General features: G+C 39.1%; 1 long non-coding RNA gene across 1 annotated transcript in view; it reads right to left on the minus strand.

Annotated features, from left to right (window-relative positions):
* LOC111750426 (uncharacterized) overlaps window positions 1–9,004 on the minus strand; it is a 49,684-nt gene that overhangs the window by 13,927 nt on the left and 26,753 nt on the right. Inside the window, exon 3 of the long non-coding RNA XR_002785559.2 lies at window positions 8,716–8,865. This is a non-coding gene — a long non-coding RNA (uncharacterized LOC111750426). The remainder of the gene's footprint in view (window positions 1–8,715; window positions 8,866–9,004) is intronic.

Genomic DNA, 9,004 nt, shown 5'->3' on the forward strand with positions numbered 1-9,004 from the left:
ATTAGAGAATGGCTTTCTTGGTTTGGAGTGTTTTGATATGGATTTTAAGTGTACTAATTATTTTAGTTCCTTCACTTAATTTATTGTACTTTTGTTTTCTTTTTTCCTTTTTGAAAGTTTGTACATCAGTGGTTAACTCAGGCAAATAAATCAACACTCCTTTGGATTTGTGGTCTAAGAGGTCTCTATTTCCTAATGTCTTTGACATATCCGATTCCATATTCCCACAGTCAATATTGACATCTTCCCCCCAGTCATTCATCTTTAGGAAATGTTTAGCTTGGGCCTTAATCTGACTCTCTTTATTGTTAAGCACTCACTCCATAGTCAGTTTAGAGTTTTCTGAGCTTCTTTTTTCCTCTTCAAATGATTTAGCCTACTCTTTCCTTCCATTTTTGAGATTCTTGTGAGAGGAGATTTATGGTTCTCTGAAGGTTGTACTTTTCCTTCAAAGCCTCCATTAGTGCTGTCTGTAGCTGTTGTCTGATCCCCTGATGTGTTCTCAGTGGTGTTTGGTTGCAGCTACTTGATGTTTGATTTGCTTTGCTACCTGTTCTAAGGACTTACTTTACTCTTGCTTCTAATGTTACCCATTAGCCGAACTTTTTGTAATCGGGTAGATGTTTTTCCGTTCCATGATTTTCTATAAGTATCTATTTTAAGGCCAAGTAAAGAGTTGTAGTTTTCTAGTTCATTATTTATGGTCTCCACTATTTCTGATAGTTTATTTTTGTGTTGGACTTTTTAGAATAGTTGGTTTAAAAAGGTCTCTAAATTTCCTGTCAGTATGGTGAAACTTCACAACAATTTGATGATTTTCCTCCAGGAGATCTGACCTTTCGGTGGCCAGAGTTTTCGTCTCTTCCTTGCATGGTTACGAAAAGATTTAATACCAAAAACTCCCACTATGAATATCCTGTCATTCATTTATTTAACAACTCTTTATGGGTTCCTACTTCCTCTTGAGAAGTATTCTAGATGCTGGGGGTAACGAGACAGTCAGGTTCCCTGTGATCATGAGGCCTAAGAACAGGACAAAAACAATGTGGTCTATGTGGCAGCAGATTTCAGGTGTCCGATATAGGTCCTTCAGAGTCTTTATTCTGTACAGACATACAGAAATTTAAAAAATGTATATATTGGTCACAAAATTTTAGATTATGGGCAAGAAAAGAATAGGCTAATCGAGCCAGAATTTCTCGTCACCGCAATTGCAGTGAGTGGGGGTTGAAGGTTGAGCTTCTGCCTGAATGAGTAGCTCCAAGACAACTCTGTCTCCCTACAGGAAGGGACCCACTAAGTTGGGATGGAGCTGGACAGACTGGCGGTATCTTGGGAGTGGCAACTGGCCAGCACTGGGCACTGTGTATCCAGGCCATCTGAACTTGATGCTCCCCATCCCTCGGGGATCTGGTCATTTGGAGCATTCCTGGCTGTGCTCTCTGGCCTCTGCCGCATGCCGTATTTGGAGTGTTGGGTTCAGAATATATATTTCAGAAACCTTACACTCCTCCCCAGCTGATTTTTGTGCAATGTGTAGGTTTGCTTTCCTTAAGTTGTTGAGGTTTCTCTCAGCTCTTATCCCAGTATCATACACCCTGCTCTCCTGGGCATCCAGAAGGCTTTAGTAATACTGAATTATTATTTTAGATTTTTCAGTAATTATTTCTACTTTCATTTCATAAATGTGCAGATCTTTACAAGCACAGGTGATGTTTTCCTCACCTTTGCAAAGATTCTTCTCTATCTCTCTGGAGTATAATCTTTCTAAATTGCATATTGAATAAAAATGTGTTTCTTCTCTTGTTCCAGTCCAGGAAGGACTTGCTCTTTTTTGCTGTAGCTTTTGCCACTTGCTCTGTAATTGGGCGTTTTCTGATTGGAGAGAAGCTTTCTTGGTTTGGAGTGTTTATATGTGGCTTTTAAGTATAGTAATTATTTTGACTTCTTCAATTAAGTTCCTATACAATTTTATTTTGGTGTTTGTAAATCAGTGTTTAACTCAGCCAAAGAAATCAGCTCTCCTTTGGATTCACATCTAGAAGGTCCCCATTCCTGATGCCTTCAATACATCCAAAACCATGTTTCCATGATCCAGATTGACTTCCCTAAGAACAGTAGCCCAGTTGCTCATCTTTAAGAAATGTTCATCTGGGGCCTTGATCTGGCTTTATGACCAAGCATTCAATCCATAGGTGATTTAGGGTTTTCCAATATTTTTTTTTGTTTTTAATAAACGTGCCTACTCTTTCCTTCCACTCTTAACATTTCTTGTGAGAGGAGATTTATGGTTCTCTGAAAGTTGTACTTCTCCTTCAAAGCCTCTGCTAGTGCTGTCTGTAGCTGTTCTGTTTCTCTGATATGCTTTCAGCAAATGTTTTGGTTGCAGCTACTTGATGTTCAATTTGCTTTGAAACTTCTCCTAAGGGCTTAGTCTTGCTTGTAATGCCACCATCAGCTGAACTTTTTGTAAATAAGTAGATGTTTTTTCTTTCCACACTTTTTTTTACAAGTGTCTATTTTAAGGCCAAGTAAAGAGTTGTAGCTTTCCAGTTCTTTATTCATGGCCTTCACATTTACTATTTCTGATAGTCTGTTTTTTGAGTTTGGCTTTTAATATAGTCAGTTTAAGGCCTCTAAATTTTCTGTCAATATGGTGAAACTTCTCAACAATTTAATATGTTTCCTCCAGGAGATATGATGTTCCAGTGGCTACGTGTGTGTGTATCTTCTTGCATAGTTATGAAAAAACTTAAGAATAAAAACTCCCACTATGAATATGGAAGTCACCATCTTCCACAGTAGTCCTTGAAGGTAGGGTCTTGCTACGTGGTCCCCTGCTATCTCTGTCTTGGTGTGTGGCACAGGGCCTCCAGGATGCATGTGGAGCATCAAGGGCATCAGTGGACCTGCTTGGCCATGAATGCCACTGCAAGTCGCCTCGTGAGCATTCTGCCAGAACCACTACAGAGCCTGTCAGTAAGGGCTGACCTCAGTGGAAGTGGGGGAGGGGACATGTAAAACTGTAACTCCCAACCTTCCCCACATTTGGCCTCCAAAGTCAATGATCATATATAAACCTGGGAATCTGGGCTAATCTGTATAGGCCAGAGGGGATGGCCTATGATTAGAGGAGTTGAGGCATAGATAAGTAGAAAAGTAAAGCTTTGCTATCATTTAGATGTTGCCCTTTTTTTATTCATAGTTCAATTAATTGCTGTAATCCACCAGGTGCTCCTTGGAAACTGTGGGGCAGTTCTACTTTGTCCTATAGGGTTGCTGTGAGTTGGAATCAACTTGACAGCAATGGGTTTGGTTTTTTGTTTTTTTTTTTTAACGCTTTAACTGATTTCCAGAGTTTTGACAAAGTTGGTTCTGCCAGTTTCTGGTTTTTTGTTTTGTTTTGTTATTTTTGAGGGATGTGGGAGCATGAAATTGCTCACTTTGCCACCCTGCCCTAGGCGTTCCATATCTTGCCCAGGTGGGAGAATTTTGAAACTAAAACTCATCCAAGATTCTGGCGTTTATCATTTTAGATTTTCAAAGGAAATGTCATCTGCCTTTTTCCCCCAACTGGATCCTGGGACAGAAACAGTTTCCTTATTATTTTGTTGAGTTTGTGAGTGCTTTTTCATCTTAGTCTGCTTTTCACTGAAGGTACCAGTTTTATGCAGGAGTTATAGTTCTAAGTTCCTCCTTTGTCTGAGCCCAAGGCCTAGTTTCCTGTCCTTCGTAGGCCTTTAAATCCAAGGCCCAGTGTTACAAACACTGTCCATATCAACTACCCATGGGCAAGGGAACCTGCCTGTCAGTATATTTACTTACTGCTCTAATTTTCAACTCTCTTTTTTTCTATCTCCCGTGTATTTCCCTTTCTTAGACTTTCAATTCTGCATTTAGATGAATTTTATCCAGCATTTGTAGGTGTTCGTATTGGATCATTTTTAGTTTATCGTGTTTTAATATCTGGGCTGATTCCTTAATACTCAAAGTGCCAGATAAAACTTTAAAATTACCTCTTCTAAGGCAAAATGCCATTTCCTTCCCTGGTTTCTCTCTGGAAGTGAGTATAGGTGCAGGTACAGTTTGTTAAATTCTTATTATGTACTTTGTGCTTTAATTATGTTATTTTATTTAACTCTTACAAAAAAACTGTGAGAGGTTGGATTTATGTCCATTTTACATATGAAGAAACTGAGGCACAGAGAGGCTTTGTTTGCCCACAATCACATAGTAGGCAAGTAGCATAGGCAGAAAGTCAGTGCAGGTCTATTTGATACAAGAGTCCTTGCCTGGAAATATTTGTATGGCCCGTTGCATTAGTTTCCTAGGAGTCTCTGGGTGATGCAGGTGATGAAGTACCTCAGCTACTAACTGAAAGGTTGGTGGTTCAAACCCACCCAAAGGTTCCTTGGAAGAAAGGTCAAGTGACCTACTTCCGAGAGGTCATAGCCTTGAAAATCTTGTGGAGCGCAGTTCTACACTGTAATACACGGATTCACTAGAGAGGTTGAAGTCCACTTGACAATAACTAGCATGATTTATTCGTTTCCTGAGGCTGCTGCAACGAATTACCATACAGCGGGGTGGCTTAAACTAACAGAAAGCTGTTCGGTCACAGCCCTAGAGGCTAGCAGTCAGAATTCAGGGTGTTGGCGGGACTTCTCTCTCCGAAGACTCTAGAGAAAGAAGATCTTTGCTTGTCTCGTCCAGCTTTGTGTAGCCCCAGGTGTTCCCTGTCTGTGGGAATGTAACACCAGTCTCTGTGCAGTCACGTGGCTTTCTTTTCTGTCTGTTTGTCTGTGTCTCTTCTCTGCTTTTTTAAGGACACCACTCATACTGGAGTAGGAGCCCACCCTACTCCAGTATGACCTCCTCTTAACTAATTACACCTGTGAAAGACCCTGTTTCTGAATAAGGTCAGATTCTCTGGTACCTGGGTTAGGACTTGAACATATTATCTTAAGGACACATTCAAGATACAACACTGACTGAGGAAACCCCTTCAAGAGAAAACATTATTCGATGCTTGTTTTCTGATATGTTTGCTTAAAAATAGTTTTACAGCCTTTTATATTTGGCTTTAAAATATGCTATACACACACGCACATTCATATGTTTGTTTATGTAAGTAATGATTTTTCCCATTAATGTTTGGCTTTAGAATGAACTTTATGATAAAATAAAAAGTTCTCCCTAATAACATTTCCTAGGCAGATATTAAAATCAATCAGTGCATATTTATCACAAATGAGAATTTGCTAAGTACTTTATAAATATATTCATTCATTTACTTTATAAATATATTCTTTCATTTACCCATATCACAAGGCAATGTTGGTGGTAATATGGCAACTTGCAGTTGCCTACAGTATAATGTATATGATTTTTAGCCGGTCATTCAAAGGCTTCCTGAACTAACTCCACCCTATCACTGTTACCGGAGAATGGCCTTGGTTCTTGTCTTCGGTGTAGGAAAGAATTCAAACACTGTGACACATAGTGCCAAGTGAGCAGAGGTTTATTAGCAAGCAGAGGGTTAGTAGCGAAAGTACACTTGACTAGCGAGCGTCAAGCGGGCTACTCAGGTAGAGAAGGAATCTGAGTGCCCAATAGTCATTTTCTTAGAGTTTTATACCCTTCTTGTCTCTTATCTCTCCCTGTTAATGTTTAACAGCCAAGACAGGGACCCCTATTTCTCTGGCTTAATGTTTAATTACCAAGGTAGGGACCTTATCAAGTTAGGGACATTATCAAGTTAGGGACCCCTATAGGGACCATTTCCTTAGCTTAAAGTTTAACTACCTAGGGACCATCTTATTGAGGAATGTCACCACCCCCTCTCTCTTCATCTGTTGGGACTATCTTATTGAGGAACGTCACCACCCATTGTCTCTTCCTCTTCCCGGGTGCAGGCTCTCCCCCTCCCTCTTACATCACTACTCAACGTCCCAAATACTGCTCCATGCTTCTGGAGTGGGAAGTGAAGCAAAAGAAGGCTATAAGCATGCCTCCTGTAATGTTCTTTTAAGTTACTGGATAGATTGCGGCCTTTCGCTGAGATAGAGAAGGGAGAAAATGCCAGTCAGGATTGCAGACAGGAGGAGAAAACAAATTCAGTACATAATGAATTTTAACTATGGGGGGAACATCTAAGTGGAAAAGTCTAGAAGGCAGATTGGTTCTGGAGAAAAAGAGAAGAGTCTTGAGCTCTATCATCCCAATAACAGTGAATTCCTGGACACCAGGGACTAAATTTATGTATTATAACGCTCTAATGTGGTGACTTGCTCAGTACTTGAGTCTCTGCTCAGCATTTAAATCTTTGAAGTGATTTAGTTGTAGTTTACTTCCATGTATTCCCAGAACACTTTGCTTACCTGTACTTTAGCTTTTATCACATTGTCTGCTTTAGCTATTATCACACTTTTAAGCAAAAAGAAATTTTATCCATAATTTTCTGCTCTCTCCAGTGAACCCTAAGCTTCTGGAGAACAGGGCCAGCAGCTTTGTTTACTATTAGAAATGGCACCTGAGGCTAAACGTGTATTTGTGGAATAAACTAATAGATACTGGTTAATTGTATTTCTAAGTCAATATGGTATTACAAAAGCTCATCAGATAAGGGAAGGAAGCCAGACAATTGTTATGAAGAAATGAATAGTTAAAAAATAAGGGCACTGCCTATTGATTAGTCCAGGAGGAAAGTGCCGTGAAAGGATAAGCTCTCATGAAATGTACTTCTTTGGAATTATTTCTTACTATTTAGCCTGGGAATGAACTGGAGCGAGCTTGCTTATTTCTGCTTTATTATGCTTTAGTGCTGTGCACTGTTCAGTTCCTTATTCATTTTTCACAAGGTTAAAAGGGTTATTTGGAATTGTACAGCATGTTCTTTCACTGCTATGAAAGGAATGTGTGGCGCTAACTCCCATTAACATTTATCAAAGTTTGTATGTACTTAACTCAATGTAAACAAAATGCTTCAAATTCAGGGTTTTTTACCAACCTTGTTTATCATTAATAGTTTCTTACTATTTAAATGATATGAAAATGTACATGCTTTGAAACTACATCAGTTGCTTAAAACTGTTAAGAAAGGTAAAGTTTATGTAGTCTGTCACCTGCTTAATGCCTATAAAATCATTCCTGCTGGAGATACTGAATTGTTTTCCATTATGTTAACATCGTATGAATAAAAATCCGAAGCCTTTAAATCACAATTTTCATTGTAAGGTGTTGATTGGCCTGGAGCAGGATAAATTCAGACAAATATTTATGGGGCCAAGAGTTGTGTATATAAATATTCTTCCCTGGAAATATTTCCGGTGTGCTGTTAAGCTGCCAAGGTGATATAATTTAACAGGTAAAGCAGTGCATACAGAGCCAAGGGTCACTGAGTTTGAATTCCTTCTCCGTTCCCACTTGAATGCATGATCCTGAGCCATTTGGCTCTTTCCAAAGTCAAATATCCACTTTCTGAAATGGGGAAAAATCGGCCACACAAGTTGTTGGAGTGTGGGGACAGAGTCTATGGTTATAGAAACTTTAAGAATGTAGAATTACTAATAAAACATAGAAATTAATAACATTGCCATTTATGGGGAAATTACTTTGCATTCTTAATTTTCACAGTATATTTGCAAGCTAATTCATAATAATACTAATTACCTTTTTTTGAGTGCTTCCTGTTATTCAGAAACTATCCTCCAAGCTATATACCCTGTTTACTCCTTGCAACACACTTTTGAAGAAGGTATTATTATTATGGAGGCCTGGTGGCACAGTGGTTAAGAGCTATGGCTGTTAATCAAAAGGTCGGCAGTTGGAATCCACCAGCTGCTCCTTGGAAACCCTATGGGGCAGTTCTACTTTGTCCATTGGACCCATCCGATGGGTCAGTATCCATCGGAATGGATTTGATGGCAACAGGTTTGGTTTCTTGGTTATTCCAGTATTACTGATGTGATGTGCTCGAAGACAGCAGAACCAGGATTCAAATCCATATAGCTCTGAAGCCAGAAAGCTAGGTTCTTATACTCTATGCTACATTGTCTCCACGCTTTGCAGGTGAGGTACCCAAGACTCAGAAAGATCAAGCAATTTTCTGAAGATCACAAGCTAACATGCTGGACTGGAATCAAAACCCAGATGTGTTTGACAAGGAAGCACTAGCTATTTCTATTCTTGCTTTTCTAATAATATTACTATCCCTGGTAATTCATGCACCACATTTCTTTATTGAATTACTAGGATAATTGGAGTCAGTGTTCTGCTGAATGCCTTTGTCTCTCTGATGTCAAAAACCCAATCTTGCTAATGAATTCTAGTCTAATAGGTATGAAGGTGACCAAGCATCAAAGGTGGAGCCGGTTGTGCTTAAATCTTAGAATTCAGTTCCTTATTGCTTAAACGAGGGGTAGGTTGGTAGAGTCTCTGGGTTTTCAACCTTTATTATAGTATAGCCTCTTGGAGGTCAGTGAACATATTTATTCCATGTATTGGGGTTCTTGTGCTTTCTAGTATCTGTATACCCCAAAACTACTACAGATGTTCCCAAAGTATTTGTGAACTTCAAATGAACGTGTTAAATTCTTTGATTTTAGCACTAGGTCAAGTGGATTTTCCACCCTATTTCAATGCTTATTAAAATGACAAATATATTATTTCCTTTATAAGATGAAAGGATTTAAATTTAGTGGCCGAGTGATTTACCTGAGTTGTTTATTCCATGTTTGTTCATGAGACAGGAAACCGAGAGAGCCTTGGTAGCACCATCAAACAAGTTAGATAGACTTGCCTCTGATCATCCTCATACTTTATCCAGATGAAGTTGCCCAAATCAGTCATGTCGTCTTGCTAAGACTGTTCAGAAGAACATACAATGTCACATTCACAGAGAGCATAAAAGGGTTAAACCGTCAAGTCCCAGGTAGTTGCATCCATGGACTATATTGATTAATGATAAGAAAGTAGTTTCGAGGAGCCCAAGGATTTCAGAATA

This window comes from Loxodonta africana, chromosome 17 (assembly GCF_030014295.1).
Source record: "Loxodonta africana isolate mLoxAfr1 chromosome 17, mLoxAfr1.hap2, whole genome shotgun sequence".
Taxonomy (NCBI): domain Eukaryota; kingdom Metazoa; phylum Chordata; class Mammalia; order Proboscidea; family Elephantidae; genus Loxodonta; species Loxodonta africana.